The sequence below is a fragment of the Vombatus ursinus genome, unplaced genomic scaffold, assembly GCF_900497805.2.
Source record: "Vombatus ursinus unplaced genomic scaffold, bare-nosed wombat genome assembly UNPS02014852.1, whole genome shotgun sequence".
Taxonomy (NCBI): Eukaryota; Metazoa; Chordata; class Mammalia; order Diprotodontia; family Vombatidae; genus Vombatus; species Vombatus ursinus.
The window spans coordinates 9,237,298-9,260,189 of record NW_020954630.1 but is presented as its reverse complement, the minus strand read 5'-3'; the positions used below and the strand labels follow the sequence as shown (position 1 = coordinate 9,260,189).

General features: G+C 39.0%; 1 pseudogene; it reads right to left on the bottom strand.

Moving 5' to 3' along the window:
* Window positions 1-8,955: 8,955 nt before the first annotated feature.
* Window positions 8,956-9,339, bottom strand: LOC114027166 (annotated as a pseudogene).
* Between the last annotated feature and the right edge of the window lie 13,553 nt (window positions 9,340-22,892).

The window sequence follows — 22,892 nt, the reverse complement described above, 5'->3', positions numbered from 1 at the left end:
TTTTCAGTCATGTTTGATTCTTTGTGATCCCATTTGGGGTTTTCTTGACAGAGATATTAGAGTGATTTCCCATTTCCTTCTCCAGCTCATTTTACAGAGGAGGAAACTGAGGCAAACAGGGTTAAGTGACTTGCCCAGGGTCACACAGCTAGTTAGTGTCTCAGGCTAGATTTAAACTCATGAAGTTGAGTCTTCCTGACTCTAGACCTAGCACTCTATCCACTGTGCCACATAGCTGCCCCAAAATGAGGCATACAGAGGTTAGATGACTTTCCCTGGGTGACACAGCTACTAAATTTCTGGGGCAGAATTTGAACTAAGCTCTTCCTGAACCCAGGCCCAGGACTCTATTCACTGCACCACCTCATTACCTCACTTCTTGAATGGCTAGCCTATAGTGGTGGGGAGCAGACACCTGGAAAATACTGGCCTGAGGTGAGGAATTCCACCCCCCAATACAGTAGTTCCCAACCTTTTTGAGTATGAGATCCCTTTTGTGATACCAAAAAATTTCTTGAACCTCCTACCTAATAATATTCCAAAAGATCTATGATTTCTTCCATGTGGGCATCCCTCCATCAATGCAGACAGCAACCTAACCATTCTTGCTCATCCTATGTGACTCATCCACAGTCTCAATTAAGTTCTCCAAAGGGGAGGGCCACCCAAAGTGCAGTTCAGAGGCTGAACTTCCATGACGACATAGATCACCGGAAGAATTTTATTTTTTACCAGACCTATGATTTAATTGGTATAACAACTCCCAGGGATGAATTCATCTGCCAATGCACATGGGCAACTGTTCTGCAACTTACTAGTTTTAGAGAAGGACTTACAGAACGGAGGCTAGATGACTCGCCCAGGGTCACGCGAGCAATTTTCGTCAGAAGAAGGACTTAAGCCCACGTCTTCCTGCTCATAAAGTCAGCTCTCTATCCATTATGGCACACTGCCTCTAATCATCACCCACAAATACATACATTCATATATACATACATACATACTTTCGGTGCAGGAAATTTGAGAACTGCTTGGCATTCTGGGATTTGTGGTTCAGAGGGACAAAGGTTCCCTTTCAGCTCTCTGACTAATTTGGTCTAGTGCTGGGCTGGTGAACCTGCAGCCTTGAGGCCATATGTGGCCCTCTCAGTCCTCAACTGTGGCCCTTTGACAGAATCCAAACTTCACAGAACAAATCCAATTTGTTCCCCACCCCTGGGAGAGATCTTTGAGTTAGAAAGGGGTCTTGAGTCCTGCCCAGGTATTTTTAAAAGAGAAACACACAACCTAGGAGAGAACAGACTAAGAGAAAGGAAAGGGGAACATAAGAACTGAGAAGCAGCCAGGGGGAAGACTCCCCCATGCCCACAGGTTGAGAATCAGTGTTCTAGAGGATTAGCTGCAGCTCCCAGTAGAGAAACCCCAACAGGATAGCTAGGTGGCACCATAGTGCATAGAGCTATGGGTCTGGAGTCAGGAAAACTCATCTTCCTGAGTTCAAATCTGACCTCAGACACTTACTAGCTGTGGAACCTTAAGCAAGTCACTTAACTCTATCTCAGTTTCCTCATTTGTAAAATGAGCCGGAGAAGGAAATGGCAAACCACACTAGTATCTTTGCCAAGAAAACCCCAAATGGGATCACAAAGAATCACACAACTGAACAATAACCATTTCAAACCATTTTCAAAATCTTCAGAATGTCCTAGGTAAGCAGATTTAAATTCCCAAGATACTCTGAGTCAATGAACACAAGGGAGAGAAAAAGTTGTTTACATTGCATGCAGCATACTGAATCAGATCAACTCATTTTCTGAATGCAGAAATGTGAATCCTACCCATTCAAATAGACCTTGCCTAAGACAGAGTAACTAGTCTTTTATCCTATGGAGTATGATCACGGGATCAGATTTAGACCTACAAAGGATCCTCATGGCCATCTAGTGCCCTCCCCTCTGAATACCAGAGAGGATAACCAACTCATTGTCCACTGTCTGGGTTCAGAGGGCAGAGCCAAGATCTGAATCAAGGATCCAAAACTCAGAATCCTGTCCTCTTTCCATTGTGCCATTTTGTGTCCCCAACATGTCTTTGAGAATGTCCTGCATTTTCAATAGATGCCCTGTACCTAGAATCATCAATGTACAAACAATAATCCAGAATCCACCATAACCAAATTACTATTACCCACTAGTTAGGTTATTAACCCTCATTGGAAAATACTATGTAATTAGGCAAGCTGACTGTAATTTCTCAAAGTAAATATTTTGACTTTATTATTGTCACAACAAAATTCTCAGGATACTCCCACCTCATTAGCAAACTCCACCTTCATTGGGGCTGGCTTTACGGCTTCAGCGGAAACAGCTCAATCTTGTAAATAGCCACTAGCCCCTTGGCCTCCTTGAATAGAAATTTTTTCCAGACAAGTAGAAATGGATGCTAGTTTCATCCATTCAGAATGATGTCTGTTTTCTCATGGGTTGGTGAAATAATTGACCTTGGTTGCAAGGTTTAAGTACATCACAATCTTCTGCCCATGCTGGGAAGAAGGGGAAAGTAACTCAGTCAACTGTCCCAGGAATCTTGAGAGTGGAATTCTCTGCTCTTGGGTGGGTGGGGGGAGGGAGAGAAAGAGAGACAGAGACAGAGACAAGACAGAGACAGACAGATTCATTCTTCTGGGAAAACCAGGCATCAGAACTTGATTTTGCTTGATGCTAACTAGATGAAGTGTTAATTAAATATGAAGTCTAGTTATGCTCTGGCTGAAACTTGCCCTTCTTTTTAAATGTTTTCTATGCCTTTCATAGAGGAATGAACCTGGGTCAGTCTCTCAGAGCATTTGTACTGTGTTGTCACTGGTTTCAGGGTTAAGGTAGCATAGCATCCTCTGACCTTAAGCATGCTGAGGTAAAGGGCAGAGTGATTAACTGGTTTGTCCCTAAATCAGGTCTTCTTTCATTTCATTACAGAGAGCAAACAGTATGTGAACCAGAGAAAGAGGCAGGAGCTGATGAAGATCTTGAGATTTCTTGTTCTTACTGTGCATTAAGATGTTTAGTATTTCTAGTCCTTTTTGTTTCATGGAGCTAAAACTTCTATTTCATCAGTCAAATTAGCATTTATTAAGCACTTAATATGTGCTAGACACTGTGGGAAGCACTAAGGTTACAAAAAAAAAAGGGAAAACAGCGTCCCTGCCTTCAAGAAGCTCACATTCTAATGAATCATTAGAGAGAGTTTAATTTGTCTGTTCAGACAAGATAGCTAAGAGTTTTTAGTTCAGAGCAAAGGACTCTGTTCTGTGTTCCAAATCTCTTACCTTGTTTTCAGCAGGTAAATGTAAGGCTGGCTAGACCTCAATTTGTTTGCATGCTATTTGGTTCGGCCAATCTATGTTTGAGTGTACAGCAGGAAACATAGTTCAGAATTTTTAGAACACAAAGCCCCAATCCAATCTCCTTTGGTTCTTAAATCCAGACCATACCTAACCTCCCAATAGGGAAGGGAGGGGAATAAGCTTTTATATAGTGCCTACAATGTGCCACTGGGCTAAGCACTTTAGACATATGATTTCATTTGATCCTGAAGTGTTGTTATATTCCCATTTTACAACTGAGGAAACTAGGACAGACAGAGCTTAAGTGACTTGCCCAGGGTCACACAGTAAGTATCTTAGAGCAGATTTTAACTCAGATCTTCATAACTCCAGACTCAGGGCTCTATCCACTATACTACTTAGCTGCCATAGGAAATGAAGCCAAGTCCAGAAAAATACACACATAGCACCTAAGCATTTGAAGGGGGTGGAGTTGTCCATTCAGCAAAATGTTGATCGAAGTTCCAGGTTAGACCCTCACTAACCGAAGGCATAAAAGAAAAGGAAGACCACACATAAGTACCAAGGAGAATGACCTAGAATGCCTTTTTCAGCCCTGCTTTCTTTGCTTTTGTGGGTGTGCAGGTCACAATACTTTTGTCAGACACTCCTTTATGGGGAACCAAGTAGATACCCACTTCTATTTGCCGACACTTTTCCATAGAGTGATTCTCTTGAAGATTCTATAGATTTCCAAAAACTTTCCCCTGGATTTGGCCTTCTCTGAGCTATCCTCAAAGATACAGACTGAACTAAAATTTCCTTGAACTGAAGATATTATTTACATCTTTAGAACATGTCAATCATATCACTGTATATATAGATAGAGAAGGATTAATCAAAACTCTCAGCTACCCACCCAGTGGTAGGATGAAAAAAAAAGTGGTCAAAAAATTAAACTATGGAGTTAAAGCCATAAAGCTTTGGAATGTAATATGTGATCAGTCACAGTAGAAAGAGACATCTCTCCTGACCCCTGCTTTCCATCCCCTTGTAGGACAGTCCCATCAGGTGACCATAATGGGAAAAAAACTCACTAAAGAGTTGATCTAATAATAATCCATATTCATATAGCACTTTTAAGATTCACAAAACCCTTATACCTCAAAGTCTCTTAGGTAGGTAGTGTAAGTATTTTCTTTATTTAATAAATGAGAGAATAAAGTAACATATTTACACTTGGAGCTTGCAGATCAACTAATCATAGAATCAAAGAATTGTCAAATCTCACTTTGGAAAGGCCCTCAGATGCCATCCATCTCTTTACTGGGCAAGAAGCCCCTCTACAACATCCTTAACAAGTAGTTCAGTCTTCATCTGAGAACCTCCAACAAGCAGGAACTGACTGCAGCTGGGTCCCCATTAGTGCAAATAATGAATCCCTAAAGTGGTTACATTATACAATTTTGCACTACATATCTCCATTGGTCTGGAACCAACTGCCATATTTAACATCAGAGGTGTCACAAGCAAACCCTCTTGGCCCTGAACCAGCTTAAAATGTAATTGGCAAATGCTTAATAAAATAAACAAAAATACAAGATAAATAATGTTAATTTGTGGTTTTCTAAGCCAGTATGCTGCCAGTTAGAAATCCATTTCTATTTGAGTTTGACACCATTGTAAATTTACACAATCATAACTTTAAATTGTTGTTGTTTTTCCTTCTGTTTTTGAAGAGGACCAATGACACCATGGGGTGATGTCTTGACTTGTGTGTGCATTGGATCTAAGTGAGGCAGCACTGCACAAAATCATCAGCCTGACTGTCTCATTCAGAATTATGAAAGTCTAGTGGCAAGATAAAAGGCAAGACCACTGTGGATGACCCGGGATTCAGTACAAATTCAAATACATGTGACCATTTCTAGGGATTCACTTTTCCCAATAATTGGGACTAATGTGTCTCCTAAGTTAGTTCACTTGACTTTTGGAAAATGAAGATAGCTCCTTGTTGAGGATGTTCCAGACTTCCTTACAAAGAGCTGAAATCTGCCTCTTCGCAACAGAGTTATAACTAGGGCAGGGTAACCAGGACACCTAAGTTTAGAGTATGCAAAAACTTAATGCATGCTCGTCTTCAACGGAAGCCACTCATATAACCAATTCCCCCTCATTTTCAACTGAATTTGTCTTGAGTACTTCATGTATTACTTCCACATCATGAATTACAAAGTTGACTTGACAACATGTTTCCTGCTGCTTATCCCTAGGGCTGAAATTGCTAGTTATGACTCTTATTCCATCTTCTGCCATCTGGGGCCAAGCAGAACAAATCTAATCCTTATTACAGGTGACAGTCCTTCAAATACTTGAAGACAATTTTCATTTCCCTCCCTAAATCTTCAGTTCTCCAAGCTAAACATACCTAATTCCTTCAACTAATCCCCATAAAAAATGGTCTTATGTATCAGGGAAACCGTGTGGTACAGTGGAAAGAGGATTAGCTGTGCAGTTAGAGGACCTGAATTCAAATCTTGCCTGTGAGGCTTACCATTAGTGGAACCTTGAGCAAGTCACCTAACCCACGTGGGTTTCAGTTTTCTCACCTATAAAATGAAGGTACTGGACTAGACGGCCTCTAAAGTCCCTTCCACCTCTAAATCTATGACCCTCTGACCATCCCGGTCACCCTCCTCTAGAGCTCATCCACAACCTTCCTAAAACGTGGCACCTGGAACGGAATACAACGCTCCAAATGTGATCGGACCATCTTCCCCCTTTCTGGACACGAGGCTTCCCTTAATGCGTCACAATCCTAATATCAGGTTAGCTTTTGGGGCTGTCATATTGTATTTGATTCATTGATTCTTATTGAATTTGTAACCCACTAAAAACCCCAGATCTTTTGCCACCAAAACCAATATAGCTACACCTCCACTAAATTCAATTTGATAAGTAATCGTTTAGCATTGAATATGCACAAGTCACACCTCTAAAGGAGGTTTTTTTGTACACAGAAAGTGAATTTCTGAACCAAAAGGTAAAATTTCATATTTATCCCTATCAAATATTGCATTATTAGATTTAGCCCAGTTATCTAGTCTATCACAAGTGTTTTGAATTCAATGTATCACTCCCAGCTTTGTGATATTTGCAAATTTGATAAGCATGACATCTATACCTTAGGGTCAAGGACATATAACTAGGGTGCTCCACAAGAACTCTCCTTCCAAAATGATTTCAAGTCAACAATTACATCTCTTTGGGCCTAGCCATTCAACCAATTCAAATCCATATCACTATACTATAGTCCAAGGTGGGGAACCTGTAGCCTCAAGTCTACATGTGGCCCTAAAGGTCCTCAAGTGTGACCCTTTGACTGAATCCAAACTAACCCTAACCCTAACCCTAAAATCTTTCACAAAAAAAGCTTCGCACAAGTTTGGATTCAGTCAAAGGGCTGCACTTGAAGACCTAGAGGGCCACATGTGGCCTTGAGGCTGCAGGTTCCCCACCCCTGTTATAGTCTAACCTACATTTCTCCACCTCTCCCACAAGGACAGCACAGGAGACTGCCACATGCTTTTCTCAAATTTAGAGAAATTATAACCATGGCATTCCCCTCATCCACTAGTCTAGTGACTCTGTCAAAAGAAGGAAATGAGGTTAGTCTGTAATGACCTGTTGCTGCTGAAGTTGTCTTTGTAACAATCAATTCCCCTTCTAGACAGTCACTACTAACTACCCTTTTGATCAAAGGTGTCAAACTCACTCCAGAGTGTAGCCTGAACCAGATTAAAATATAATTGGAAAATGTTTAACAAAATAAATTAAAATTTAATATGACATAGAAATTATTAATTTGTGGTTTTCTGTGTCAACATGCGGCCCACAGGGATCCATTTCTATTTGAGTTTGACACTACTATTCTTGGTAATACAGTCTAGAATTTTGCCAGGAATCAAAGGGACTCCTAGCCCTATAATTTGGTGACTCTCCTTCTCTTTTCTTTACTGAAAATCAGGCCACCTGCCCTTCTCCTTTGGTACAGTGGTACACCTTCCATTCTTCATGGTCTTTTGAAGATCACTGACAGTGATTCAGCAATCTCAGCTACCAGTTCATTCATTCCCCTAGGAGAAAGTCCATCTAGTCCTGGTGACTTGAAGTCCTCTTACCATCTCCCTGTTAGCTCCTTATTATCCATTTATGTTTGGTCTTTTCCAGTCCCAAGATTATTCTCCTTGGCAGAGAAGAGAGAAGATAAATAAACATTGAGTACTTCTGTCTGTTCTCCGTTAACCATTTTTATAGTCCAATCCACCCTAGTAGGGACAATATCCCTTTATTGATTTTATTTCCCTACTAAAATCTAAAACTCCCAAACAAATGAAATACCTTTTTATTATCTTTAGAATGCCTTGCCAGCCTCAACTCATTCTGGCCTTTAAGCATGGTTTGTCCATGGTCAATTTAAGCATATCAAGACTTTGAACTTATTCTCCCAAACCCACATAGTAGGTCAGGCTCCCAGAATTAGCAAGGCTACATCTCCCCCTTCAGAGTCCCAGAGGTACCTTTAGGACACAATCAACAGTTGCAGAAGTCACAGCAGGGACATGCACTCATAAACCACATGGCAGCAGCAATATCAGAGAGATAAAGGTCTGAGGTCTCTCTCCTCACTGAGGGCTTATAGAAGTCCTGGCCTCCTTGAGGCTTGTAGAAAGAGCAAGGGATTGGTTTTAGCCATTCAGTGCTTTGAAAGACACCTGGTTATGTCTCAGCAGTCAATCAAAAGTCTATGTCTTCACCATGTGATTAGATGATTGAAAACCATTACAGAAAGCTCTCACCTTTGTTGACAGAAAGGACTTAGTGCCACCCTTGCACTGGTTTGTGTTGAGGAGAACAGGAATGACCCTGTGCCTCCTGTACTTTGTATTTTACAGTGATGATCAGAAGGCTAGAAGGAAGATACCCCAGAGTCGGATCCAGCTGGAAGCTACAATATTTCACCATTCTTTTTTTTTTTTTTTTGGTTAGGCAATGGGGTTAAGTGACTTGCCCAGGGTTACACAGTTAGTAGGTGTTATGTGTCTGAGGCCAGATTTGAACTCAGGTCCACCTGAATCCAGGGCCAGTGCTCTATCCACTGCATCACCTAGCTGCCCAATATTTCACCATTCTTATTCCCTGTGTAGTTGACCCCTTCCCTTTTTCTTCACTAGACTGGGTCAGGAAATTTGAATATAAGCACCCAAATTGTGTCCTTAAATTCCTGCATTTCTTTGGGCTTATTCACAGATAAAGGAGAGGTTTGAATACAAGCACCCAAATTACATCACTTGAACTCTTGGGTTTTGGCTTGCCTATAGACACAAAACGGATTTCGACCTTGTTCTGAAAGAAACCATGACTACCTCACCCATAGGGTGTTTTTTTTTCTAATGTATTTTGTCTTTTTCTTTTTTGTGTGGTTTCTAGAAAAGAACTGTATAATTATGTCATACTGGTGAGATTGAATCATATAGCCAGGGCATGGTACGAGAAATTCACATCTCTCTTGCTCTCAAGCTGCTGATGTCTTCTATTGATGTCACCTGTGGCTTTCTTTTTTTTTTTTAGTTGAGTTAAGCTTTTTATTTAATGTTACAAAAAATATTTAGTCAAACAGACCAAAGCCCATGTCATCATCGGACTCCTCAGATTCTTCTTTTTTTTGCTTCCTCTTTCTTCTTCTCCTCAGCTGGGGCAGCTGTGCTAGCAGGAGCTGCCCCTCCAGCAGGGGCAGCACCACCAGCTGCTGGGGCAGGTCCACCAATTCCTACATTGCAGATGAGACTCGCAATGTTGTCATTGGACAGGGCCTTTGCACATAATAGTGGCCAGAAAGGTTCAACATTTACACCTGCTGCTTTAATGAGGGCATTGATTTTATCCTCCGTGACTGTAACATCATCTTCATGAAGGATGAGGGCAAAGTAGATGCATGCGAGCTCGGAGACAGCCATTTCAGCAGAAGGACAAGAAGACACTTGTTTGTAGCGGTGCTAGTCGCCGGATGAAGTGAGGGGTCACCCCAATGCGGCCTTAGCTTCCGAAGAATAACCAAGTACCTCACAGACAACTGAAGAGTGCTGCTTTCTTTTGCACCTGCTCCCACCACTCATCCATTCTAAGGCAGTGGATCCTCTGCCCCCTGCCATATGCCTCTGTTTCTCTCTACCTGGCATTATGTTTCTGCTCTAGCTGGTCTTCATATATCTGGTCATACCTAGGGATACCTGATAATCTGTCTATCATCCATTAGGGTTGCTATGACTAGTAAGCCTATTCCCATCAGGAAATTCTATTAAAATTCCATCAACCAGGTCTTTGAGCAAGTACGTACTATATTCCAGGCCACACACTGTGGTAGGTCCTAGGGAGATAAAAACAAAAAAAAAGTGAAATAATGCTTACCCTCAAGGATTTTGCTTTTCATCCTCTCCTCTTCTGAGAGGAATATTTGCAGCCTCCTCTTTCAAGCTATGGCTTAGCTACAGTCAGTCATTGGCAGAGGTGCTCCACTCAGAACCGATTGCAAGAAAGTCTTCCATCTTCTAGAGGTCACCTTTTTCCTCAGAGAAGGGTCATATATTTCCTCAGTCAGCCTGCTCTTTCAGGATCCTACTGTGTCTCAAATAGAGAATGGAAAGGTCACTATATTTAGAATCAAAAACTCGAGTTTAAAGCTTTGCTTTGCTGTTTACTTCCTGTGTGACTTTGAATGAGTCAACCTCTCTGGAACTCAGTTCCCTCACCAATTCAATGGAAGGTTGGGATAGATTCAATCTGAGATCCCATCTGACTCTATCCTCTTATTTTACTTCTACTCCTCAGTTCAGCTGCTATCTTCAGATTTACCTGCTATTCTGTCCTCTATCAGATATCTCAGCTGATACCTATGAACCTAGGAAATTTTAACCTTCCTTAGCCCGCTCAGCTAATGGGGTAAAAAGTTTTTCCTTCTGCCACCCTGTACCAGAAGGTAATGGAGGTCTAGGCTCATCTTAGGTCTGCTCTGTGAGCTATTGTTAGAACTTCTCTCTCTGATTCATCTCAGAACTGAACTATTCTGTTAACTTGATTATTCTTTCCTCTAATGTCTCCTCTGCATCTTTCACTTCAACTGTCATGTAGCATGATCAGAAATCCATTTTCATTTCTAGGTCCCGTCATATCCCACTCCCACCCTCAGCTGATGCAAATATCCCTGCAATTCCCTGTCCTCAAACAGGAGAGGAAGAATATGGTAGTGAGGAATCTACCCTCCCCTCTTCATGTTCCTTTTGTTCAATACAAATAGCAAGGACTGTGTTGGCTAGAGAAGATTCAGAAGACTGTTAATTTTTGCATCACTTTCCCTCATACTGGTGAGATTGAATCATATAGCCAGAGCATGGTGCGAGAAATTCACAATTTTTCACAGTCTGATCTCTCCCAGGTCTTTCTACATGATTATAATGTGTCGTCTCACAGAGGTCTCTTTATGTATGCCATGAAACATGATTACTCATTTATGTCTTGGGTTAATTGTGCTTTAGGGGTTAATGGCTTTCATTATTTGCCAGGCTAAAAAAACAGTTTGAACCTGTAAAGGAACAAATCTGAAGTGTCTAAGAGTTTAAAAATGATTCTATGACTTCTCAGTAGTTCTATTTCCATCTGTGTTGGCAGAATTATGGGAAGATATAATGCGAGAGTCACACATACGACTAAGGTTCTCAAATCACTTTGCCCTCACCCAGTCTCCTCAGAAAAATTATCCAGGATCAATGAAAAAGTTTATATCCATTTTACAGATAGACAAACCAAATGGAGAAGTGGAATGCTAGAGTGAACCAGTACTGTCACTTGAGCTTCCAATTCTGATTAAAACAGCCAGTATTGGTAAGAAAACCTAAGGAGTCCTGCTGAATTAGACTAAGTCAAATTTTTGGTTCACTGAAAATTGGACAACCTTCCCAAAGCAGCATGGGCATGTGCTTAGGAAAACTATCACTAGACAAAAATTACAGGAGAAGCAAGGTTACATTTTCATTACCTTCTCTTTCCCCTTTGCAGTCCAATCCCACCACCACTTCCTTTCAAACTCTGTGTTTAGACCAATGAATTGGGTACGCAATTTAAAAAACCAGAAAAAGAACAAATTTAAAATCCCCAATTAAACACCAAATTGGAAATCCTAAAGGTCAGATTAATAAAATTGAATGTAAGAAAATCATGGAATTAATAAATAAAACTAGGAATTGGTTTTATGAAAAAACCAATAAAATAAATAAACCATTGGTTAATGATTTTTAAAAAAGAGAGAGAGAAGAAAACCAAATCACTAGTATCAAAAATGAAAAGGGTGAATATACCACTAATGTAGATGAAAGAAGAAAGCAATTATTAGGAATTATTTTGCCCAACTATGTGCCAATAAATTTAACAATTTAAGAGAAATGGAAGAAGACTTGCAAAAATATAAACTGCCTAGATTAACAGAAGAGGAAATAGAGTATCTAAATAAACCTATTTTTTTAAAAAAGAAATTGAAGAGATCATAAATGAGCTTCCTAAGGAAAAAGCATCAGGACCAGAGGATTCACAAGTGAATTCTACCAAACATTTAAAGATCAATTCCAATATTAAACAAAGTATTTGGAATAATAGGCAAAGAAGGAGTCCTATCAAACTCCATTTATGAAATAAATATGGTGCTGACACCTAAACCAGGAAGAGCAAAAACAGATAAAGAATATAGACCAATTTCACCAATGAATATATCAAAGATTATACATGGTGACCAAGTGGGATATATACCAAGAATGCAGGGGTGGTTTAACATAAGGGAAATTATTAACATAATTGATTACATCAGTAACAAAAGTAACAAAAATTATGTGGTTATATCGATAGATGCAGAAAAAGCTTTTGACAACATACAATATTCATTCCTATTTTTTAGAAAACCACTTGAAAACATAAGTAAAAATGGATTTTTTTTCCTTAAAATGATAAGAAACATCTACCTAAAATTCATCAGCAAGCATTATTTGTAATGAGGATGTACTAGAAGACTTCTCAATGAAATCAGGAGGGAAGCAAGGATGCCCCAAATCACCAATATTATTCAATATTGCATTAGAAATGCTAGCAACAGCAATAAGAGAAGAAAAATAAATTGAAGAAATCAGAATGGGCAATGAGGTAGTAAAACTATCTCTTTTTGCAGGTGATATGATGATGTACTTGGACAATTTTAGAATCAACGAAAAACTTAGTTGAAACAATAAATAATTTTAGTAAAGTAGCAAGATATAAAATAAACCCACATAAATCATCACAGCATTTCTATACATCACTACCAAACCTCTGCAAGAAAAGATAGTAAAAGATGCCACATTTAAAATAACCATGGACAGCATAAAATAACTAGGAATATTCATGTCAAGACAAACCCAAGAACTACTTGAACATAATTATAAAATACTTTTTAAATAAATAAAGTCAGATTTAAATAATTGGAGAAATATAAATTGTTCATGGGTGGGCAAAGCCAATATAATTTTTTTTTAAAATGACAGTTCTACCTAAACTAATCTACTTATTCAATGCTATCACAAATAGCTAAAAAAATATTATTGTACTAGAAAAAATAATAAAATTTATTTGGAAGAACAAAACACCAAGTATATCAAAAGAATTAATGGGAAAAATTAAAGAAAAGAGGTTTATCAGCACTAGATTTTAAACTATAAGGGAGTAATTATCAAAAACTATCTGGTACTAGCTAAGAAATAGAAACATGGATTAATGGAAAAGACATGATACACAGTAGTAAATGTTTATGGTAACCTTATGTTTGACAAATATAAAGATTTAAGCTTTAGGGATAAGAATTCACTATTTGGGAAAAAAAATTGTTGGGAAAACTAGAAAGCAGTCAGGGGTTAGATCAGTATCTTACATCATTTAGCAAGATAAGGTCAAAATGTATACATGACTTAGATATAAATGGAGATAACATAAGAAAATTAGAAAAGCATGGAACATATTACCTATCAGACTTATGGATAGGAGAAGAATTTATGAATAAACAAGAGATAAAGTATTGTGAGCTACAAAATGGATAATTTTGATTATATTATATTTAAAAGGTTTTGTACAAATATATTTAAGTAATATTTCATTTCTTTTCCAATTACATGTAAAAACAATTTTTAAAATTTGAGTTTTTTGAAGTTTTGAGTTTCAAATTCTGTTCTTCCCTCCCTCTCTTCTCCCCTCCCTGAGATGGTAAACAATCTGATATAGGTTATATATGCAATCATGTAAAATGTATTTCCATATTAGTCATTTCGTGGAAGAAAACTTAAAAAAAAAGAAAATGGAAAATAGCATGTTTCTGCTATCAGTTCTTTCTCTGGAGGTGGATAGCATTTTTCATCATGAGTCTTCTGGGATTGTCTTGGATCATTATATTGCTGAGAAGAGTGGAGTCATTCACAATTGTTCATCATACAATATAACTGTTACTGTAAATAACGCTCTCCTGGTTCTGCTCACTTCACTCTGCATCAGTTCATGTAAGTCTAATTTTTGTGTAAGTAAAACCAATGTAACCAAGATCAGAAGGAAATCAGAAAACTGGGAGTGGAGGAGTGGGGAATTTTATAGACAGTTTTTCAAATAAAGGTCATATCTCAAATATAAAGAGAACTTTTTTCAAATTTATAAGAATGAGTCATTCCCCAATTGATAAATGGTCAAAGGATATGAACAGGCAGTTTTTTGATGAATAAATCAAAATTATATAGAAAAAATGCTCTAAATTATTATTAATTAGAGAAATACAAATTAAAAGAACTCTGAGCTACCATCTCACACCTATCAGATTGGGTAAAATGATAAAAGGGGAAAATGACAAATGTTGGAGGGAAAATTTGGGACACTAATATACTGTTAGTGGAACTGTTTACTGATCCTACCATTTTGGAGAGCAATCTGAAATTATGTCCAAAGTGTTATAAAACTGTGTATACTCTTTGACCCAGTAATACCACAATTAGGTCTGTTTCCCAAGGAGAAGATGGAAAAAGAAAAAGAACTTATATGTTCTAAAATATTTATAGCAGCTCCCTTTATTGTGGTAAAGAGCTAGAAATTGAGGGGATGCCCATAAATTGGGGAATGGTTAAACAAGTTATGGTATATGTTTGTGATGGAATACTATTGTGCTATAAGAAACAATGAGCAGGTTGGTTTTAGAAAAACATGGGAAGACCGGCATGAAATAATGAAGAGTGAAATGAGCGGAACCAAGAGAATATTACAGTAATGTTGTTCAAAGAATAATTGTGAACTGAGTTATTCTGAATATTATAAATATTCAAATCAACTACAAAGGACCTATGAAGGAAGATGCTATCCATCCCCAGAGAAAGGACTAATGAATAGATGTATGCATAGTACTTTTTTTTACATGTTTGTTTTTCACGTTATAGGTTTTACATGTTTGTGTATATGTATGTATGTAATATATATATATATATATATATGTGGGTGTGTGAAATGGTGGCCTTCTCTAGTGTGGAGTGGGGAGGGAGGGAGACAGTTCAGAACTTAAAATGCAACAAAAAATTAAATTTAAAAAAAGTAAACTATGTGTCTAGACAGCACCAAACATCAAAAACAAACCAGCAAGCATTTATTAAGCACCTACTAATTACAAGGTACTATATTTATGCGGGCATACAAAGATAAAAGGAGGATACATTCCACTGAAGGAGAGAAAACACTTAAGCACAAAGATCTGCTCCAATTATCTAGATGCTTCCAACTATCCAGTCTTCATTGTGATATATGGAGTCATATAGCCTACCACACCCCACAAAAAAATGCAGTTTATTCCTCAAAAATTCAGCTAAAGTCTCTCTTGTCCTACAAGACAGTTCAACCCTTGTCTCATTCAATTTATGCCTATAGCATGGCCCCTCAAAGCATCCCAGCACCACCTTTGATGGTTCATGTTGCTTTCTGCTTACCATATCTTAATTTGCAATGTGGATGTGATCTGGTCCCTTTCTTTCTGGTCCCTTTAGCCTTTCCAGAGATTAGCCCATTGTTCAATGGATGACATAGGGCATTTATCTAGCATTACTAAATATTAATAACTCTTATGATCTATTAACCCAAACAGGCTGTGTTTTAATTATAGAAGCAATGGTTCCTGTAAGTGATGTTTCTGTATTTTCCCATACTAGAGATTCAGTCACAAGTTATTTGGGGTATTTAGCTTTTATTCCATTTAGAAGTATCATGTCTCTTCCCACAGATAGGTTGATTGTCCTGGCTGATTTTTCCTTGACTTGTTTTGTTTAATTGTTTTTCACTGAGGAAAAAAATATACAGCTAGAAACACGAAGAAATATTTTCCTATAAGCTGTGTCTGTATTAGACAAACCAAAATAGAACACAGCATTAATCTAACACTTGGTATTGTCAAGCCATCCTACTATCATTCAGTAAGCTACACAATTCCCCTGTGAGTTCTGCCGGTGTGGTTATCTCCATTTTGCAGTGAAGGAGAGGAAGGTGATAGCTGCACATGCAAAATTAAGTGAAGAATTACCTGAATAATTCAAACAAACACAAAAACCCTCATTTTGCCTTCAATTATCTAGATATTTCAGGACAAGCTTATTTTGGGCTGAGTTATCCAAATGATCACTTCAATTCTTCCCTTTCCTTTTCCATCGGTAGTCTCCTAGTACTGAATCCTAGGGCTCTGAACTTGCTCCCCTATCTCTGTTACAGTCCTTTGAATGTGAAGATGACTGTTACTGACAGTGATTATTATCTGTGCATGCAGGTGTCACTGAATGCATGACCAATAGCCCTCCACAAACATATTTCCTAAGATACTAGAAGTGTTGTAAGCAGAAAGACTTGCCTCACAAAACAAAACCAAAAAATCAAACTGAAACTAAAAAAAAAAAATTCCTTGGTCTTAGATTCCCATTTTATGAAATGACTCTATTAATCCCTACTGTTCCTAACAGTGAGCAATGCAGTTTCAGTATGTATTGTATCTCTTTGATATTTCTAGATTTTATTCCCAGGGTTCTCAAACACACACCTGGCCCCTAGAGTGTTGTTTTTGTTTGTTTGTTTTTTTCTTTTTACACGTTCAATAAATACTCTAAGATGGGGGTGACAAATGTAATTTTCACCTAAACTGCTTTTCAGTCATTGTGCAGTAAAAACTGCCTCTTTAAACCCCCCCCCCTTTCTTTCTTTTAATAATTGCCGGTCTATTCCTAGTGATGAGAGATTACCTGCTGGTTGAGGCAGGTAATAACAGGTATTTTCAATCATCGCTGAGCTTGTGTTCTGCTGCCAGAAAATTGGGTTATTGTTTTTAGTGTTCTTTGATTCGTAAAGCCCACACATTTTGTTTAGTACAATACCGAGGATAAGGCATGATTATTTCTTTGAATCTGGCGATAGTGCGGTAAGATTCCCTAGGCAATCGAGCTATTATTTAAGTCACTTATCTCCCAGGAGAAAGGACCCCAAGACCAGTGGAGATGCTGGCAATGAAACTTTCCCAACTCAGAGACTGCTTTCCAGTTTCACTCATACTCACCTAAACGCTTCCTCTGGCTAAATTATTGAACTTAAGCCTAGCGGGATGACCCTTTTGAAGATGCTATCTTTAATTTAAGAAACCAGTCGGACTCTGGCACATTTCTAGAGTTCCTTCTTTTTACTTGCAACTATGAACAAGCCTGAGAACCCCTTTATTTGTAATGGGGGAAAGATGAAGGGGAGTTGGGGGGACTGAGGCTTGAGGGGAGAGGAAAGAGTTTTTAAAAGGTTCCCATTAGCGCCTCCTACGAGAGATAGCACTCTCTCCCAGAGACAAATCCACTATGTGTAACTCGCTGCTGAGTGTTATCTAGGAGCTCGATTCATTTCTGAGCTCCACAGTTCATTGAAATCTGCCAGTAGTGATGTGGGTGGGTGAGTGGGTGGAGGGACGGGAGGGAGCGGGGGACCCTTGGAGTCCCTCTTCCTGGGGCTCTGGGAGCGCGCCGTGAGCTGGAGGCATTGTTCAGGGCCCCGGCACCAGCTGGTGTGTCACGCGTGTGAGATCACATCCTTCTCTCCCCCCCACCCCACCCCAACCATTAAGGGGGGTGGGGAAGATAGGAGCGTTGGAAACGTAACAGTAGCCTGCAAGGAAGTCACAGCCCTTCTTAAGCCAAAATCTATTGAAGTCTGGGTGATTAAAGAGGCTTAAATTGCATATGGTCTGAAGTCTGGAGGTCCGAGGTCATATTCAGGCAGATATCCCTCTGACTCTGAGCCCAGAAAAAAAAAAAGAGAGAAAGAGAGATTCCCTTAACTACTCCTTCAGGATGCAGACCGAAGCCCTTCAGACTCCCTTTTCTGCCAAGAAGGTGACTGGCTCTCTACTATTTTGAAGATGCCACTTCTAGGGTTTGTATCCTATTTTGTCTTCGAATCTCCTTGTCCCCCACCAAAAGAAAATCCCCAAAGGATCACAGAGTTCAGTGAAAATCCTACAAGGTTTTCCAGAACAAATAACAGACACTGACCCTTGGCCCTCTCTTTGCATAAGAATTAACATCAGTATTCAAGAGTCACTGCCAGTGGCAACTGGGACTGGGCAAATGCCAGATTCTGATTTAAAACTCTGGTTTTTTTTAAGAACCCAGAAGAAAAGGGGGGACTTGGAACTCATCTGCATTACAGATCAGGCCTCTTTGAGAAAATCAACCATCCATAATTCATTACATGTTTCCTGCAGGGGCTGGAGACAGCAGTGATCCTAGCAACGGAGTCATAGCAACAGCAGCAAACCCCAACCAATCCAGGGCTGGGCTTTCTGATCCTGCACAGGCAATGGGGGTAGAAGGGGAGAAACCAAATGTTGTCAACCTACCCATTAGGTCAAGGCCGAGCCCTGATTCAACAAATCTGCAACTGGACTTTTAAAATTAATAGCCAATATACTGACTGGGGACTAGGGAGGGAAGGAAGTGACTCATGTCACTTAGTGTGTATATTTGTTCCCTATAAAATATTAGCTGAACCTAGGACAAAGGTTTCAATGAAAAGAGGCAATATCTAACAAACTGGTTACACTGAATAGAAACCACCAGATTACTAAATGCAAGATGTGATCGTCATTCAGGGAACAGCTTAACGCTGCAATGGGAGAAGTACTTTAGATTACCGTACTACCGGAGGAATACCTGTATTGATACTTAAGAGGTGTGTGTGTGTGTGTGTGTGTGTGTGTGTGTGTGTGTGTGTGTGTGTATGTGTGTGTGTGTGCGCGCACGCGCGTGTGCCTAGTTACAGAAAAATCTGTATTTCACCCTCTGCCTTTCATCTTCCAAATCAGTGTTGGGCTTTAGAATTCTGTTAAGAAGTGTTCTTGACATGTCTTAACTATTTGATGGCCTAGCCACCAAATAGAGACTCCACTTTATTCCACATATCTGGTCTTAAATAGATGAGTGGCCACATAAGAATATGTCTTTTACACTTTACTGTGCTTCCCTATAAAGAGAAGAAACAGATGAGCCATTTGGACCCGGTTTAAAGCCACTGACGCTTTACAAATAAGAGGAGCTAGCAGTCCTGCTTTTGAAATATTGGGACTTGTGTTTGGCCTTTTGAAAAGGCTTCTTTGCTGCAACAGTCTGTGTCTTAGCTCTAACTTCATCCTGATGGAATAATAGATAATTTTACATCGAGGCAATATGCTAACTCTCCAAAGAGAAAGGTGGTTTTGTTTAAGGGCACCGCCATCATCAACAAAATAATGCAACCAGAAACAGTAATAAGTAGATGACTCACAGCCTTCACTCTGAAACAAACAAAAAAATCACCTTGGGTCAGGTTTTGTGGGTAGGTTGGGATCAAAACCACAACATTACATACACACGCATGTATACAGCAAGGTACGGTTTATTTCCACCTGTATTTTCTTGGGGAAATCGAGAATAATTTAATTTACACACATATTCTGTGATGAGCCTCTTTAATGTAATTTATTCCATGTGAAATTATTCAGTGAATGACTTCATCAGCCAACATGCCATAAATACCTGATACTTACAAAGCGAGGGCACATGGGGGTGTTTACATAGTACATGCAGGTAGTCAGGCAGTATAACAGTCAAAGGAAATCCTTTAAGGCATTTATCTTCCAGAGAAAAGGAAAACTGTTGATAAGTGCTTGGAAGTGACACAAAAGTCGAAATAAATGAGGTGAGTCATATGGCTAATTGCATGGGCCTTTATCCCCAAAGCCTGTCCTGGGTTCTATTCTAATCAATCTGTGACTCAGGTGGGGAGAGCTGAGATGAAAAGATTTCTTACAGGTGCTTCAAACTATATTTGTGTCCCATTACCCTATAGTGAACTTTATTAGATTACAGAAATTTGCAAAAACCTAGGCAAACTGCCACGGCATGCTAGAAAAATGCACCGTCTTTACAGTTTATATTTCCCTACTCCCAAATATCTTCAGGAAGTAGTGATATACTTTGTTGGGCCTGTACTTTCTGAAATCTTTCATGTGAAATGGATTTCAGTTGGGAAAACCACTTCTGTATTAACTCTTATTGTTACAGGAACTAAAATCATCTGAGTTTGAAAAACTTGGGGAATTTGTTTTGTTAGAAAGTCAGTTTTCCTAAGACCAAAACCGGGTTCAGCTATGATTTAGACTTAAAATAATTCCTTTGCCTATCAGTGGAGTTCAAATGGACACAACCATGTGCTAGGAAAATGGTAACTCACAAAGAAGACCCAAGCAGAGCTGCAAAAACTGAGAACAAATTGAAATGGATGTTTTATGGACCTAACTCCATGGCAGGTATTTAGCTTTTTAATTTCTCGGTAGTAGCTGTAGACAGATGAAAGAGGGATTTGTATGCTGGGCCTGTGATGGATCATTAAAATAATCTAATGAACCCTGTAGTCTACATAGTTAAAAATAAGGAATTGCTTTGTAGGATTGATAAGTGGTCCTATTCCTGCTTCCTTCACTTTGACAGATTCAGCACTGAGCTGGAGGCATCCTCTAAGACGAAAGCCAGGGGCTCTCTAATGAGCTGTTAGGATCATAAGACTTAAGCTAACGAATTTCTTTTCCTCTCACGCTGATGAAAGTTTATGGCAAAAGTCAAAAGACTGCCGGCACTGAAAATAAATCTGGGTGTATATTACTCAAAATAAAAACCTGTCGTCAATGTAGAAACTACAAATTCCCTAACAGAGAAGGGAATTTTGATATGGAAGGCATATCAAAAGGCAATAGCAGAAAATGAGTATTTCTCACCAGAGGAACAGGTAGGAAGAAAAACCAAAAACAGCATTAGATTTTCTATAAGCCTCATCCTTAGTACTATCTCAGCCAGAATGGAACAGAAAGTCCCATCAAGCCAGACCAAAACTAGGAGCAATCATGACCCTCAGTAAGCTATTTCTTATCTGAGACTCAGTTTCTTCATTTATAAAATAAGCTAGATAATCTCTAAGGCCTTTTCCAAACCAACATTAGTTCACATTCAGTGCCCTTCCCTGACAACAAATATTTGGAATCAGAAAAAAAAAAAATCTTTGCATCACATATCGGAAGAGTCTGATATCTGAGATATGTAGGGAACTGGTGCAACTATGTAAGACCAAGAGCCTTTCCCAAAGAGAAAAAGAATATAAATAGTTTTCAAAAGACCTGTAAACTCTCAATAGTCATATGAGACATTGTTCCAAATCACTAATAATAAGAGAAATGCAAATTAAAATAATGTTGAGGTTTTACTTTCTACTCCTCAAAGTGGCACAGATGAGATAAAGTTGGAGTGGCCGTGAGAGAGCAAGCATGCTTCTCATGGAACCGTAACTTAGTCCAAGCATTCTGGAAAATAATTTTGCAATTATTCAAAAGAAGTCATTCAGTGAATTGTTCAATCCCTGTAATCCAGTGATTAATCCTACTCATGAGCCTATTTGTACCAAGGAGATCAGAAACAGAAATAAAGGCCCTTATATGTATCAAAATATTCATTGCAGCACGTTTTATGGTAAAGGGAAAAAATGGAAATAAGGTGGGTGCATTATCAATTGCAGGATGATAGAACACATTTTCACACATGAATGTAATGGAATAATGTTCTATAAGAAATGATGAATGTTGAGGAATTCATAGAAATATGAGAAGACTTAGATGAACTGATGCAGAGTGAACTCAGCATAATTAGGGTGCAATGTATATGATGACTACAATAATATAAGGGCAGCTAGGTGGTGCACTGAAAGGATACAGGACCAGGCCTGGAGTCAGGAAGACTCATCTTTCTGAGTTCAAATCTGGCCTCAGAAACTGACTAGCTGTGTGACCCTGGGCAAGTCACTTAACCCTGTTTGCCTCAGTTTCCTCATCTGTAAAATGAGCTGGAGAAGGAAATGGGAAACCACTCCAGTATCTTGTGACCCTAAATGGAATCACAAAGAGTTGGATATGACTGGAAATGACTGAACAACAACAAATAATAGTATAATCCAAAAACAGCACTAAAAAGTAACAGAACCCTAATTATAATGACCAGTCTCAGTCCCAAACAAGTGGTGATGAAATATACCTTCCTCCTCTTAATTGAAAGGTAGGAGTCTATGGATGTGAAATGTGGTACACACCAACTGAAATGGTATACAATGTCTACCGGGTTTGTTGAACAGTTTTCTTTGTGACAAAGGATAGTTCAATGGAGGGAGGGCAGTTAAGGGGAAACTACTATTATACAAAAATAAAATGCATCAAAAAAAAACTTTAAAAAAAGAAACCATAAGAATGATGGCAAACCATTCTGCAAATGAGTCATCTGCTGTTTCATCCTGGGTCTCTTTCTTGGACTTCCTGTGATTATGACAGTGGACCACAGCACTATCAATACTTTGTGGAAGTTCTGCCAGGACACTATGGAAAGCACCATATTTAATGGTATTTTCACATTCTAAAATGTGCTGCGATGTGCCAGCTCCAATGTTTTCCCACCGAATGGAAAGGAGAGCTTATTTAGGATGTAAATGCATTCGGTCCTACATTTTACATCTGATCATACACACATACACACACAAATGGGCTTCATTTACATTTCTATTCTCTGTTTTTTCAACCCAAAGAAATGTTGTTCTCCTAGCCTTGTGAGCCAGCAGTGGGTTTAATCTATTGTATACTATTGATATCATGTAGTGTCCTGTAATAATCAAGAGACCTGGGTTCTAGTCCTGTCCGTGACACTAAACCGTTGTATGACCTTCAGTAAGCTATTCCACATCTGAGCCTCAGTTTCCTCATCCATAAAATGGGCTAGATGGTTTCTAAGGCCTCTTCCAAATCCAACACCAGGTATTTCTGTTTATCTCTTCTACAAGAGGTACAGCTAAGTGGCACAATGGATAGACTGCTAAGCCTGAAGTCAGGAAGACT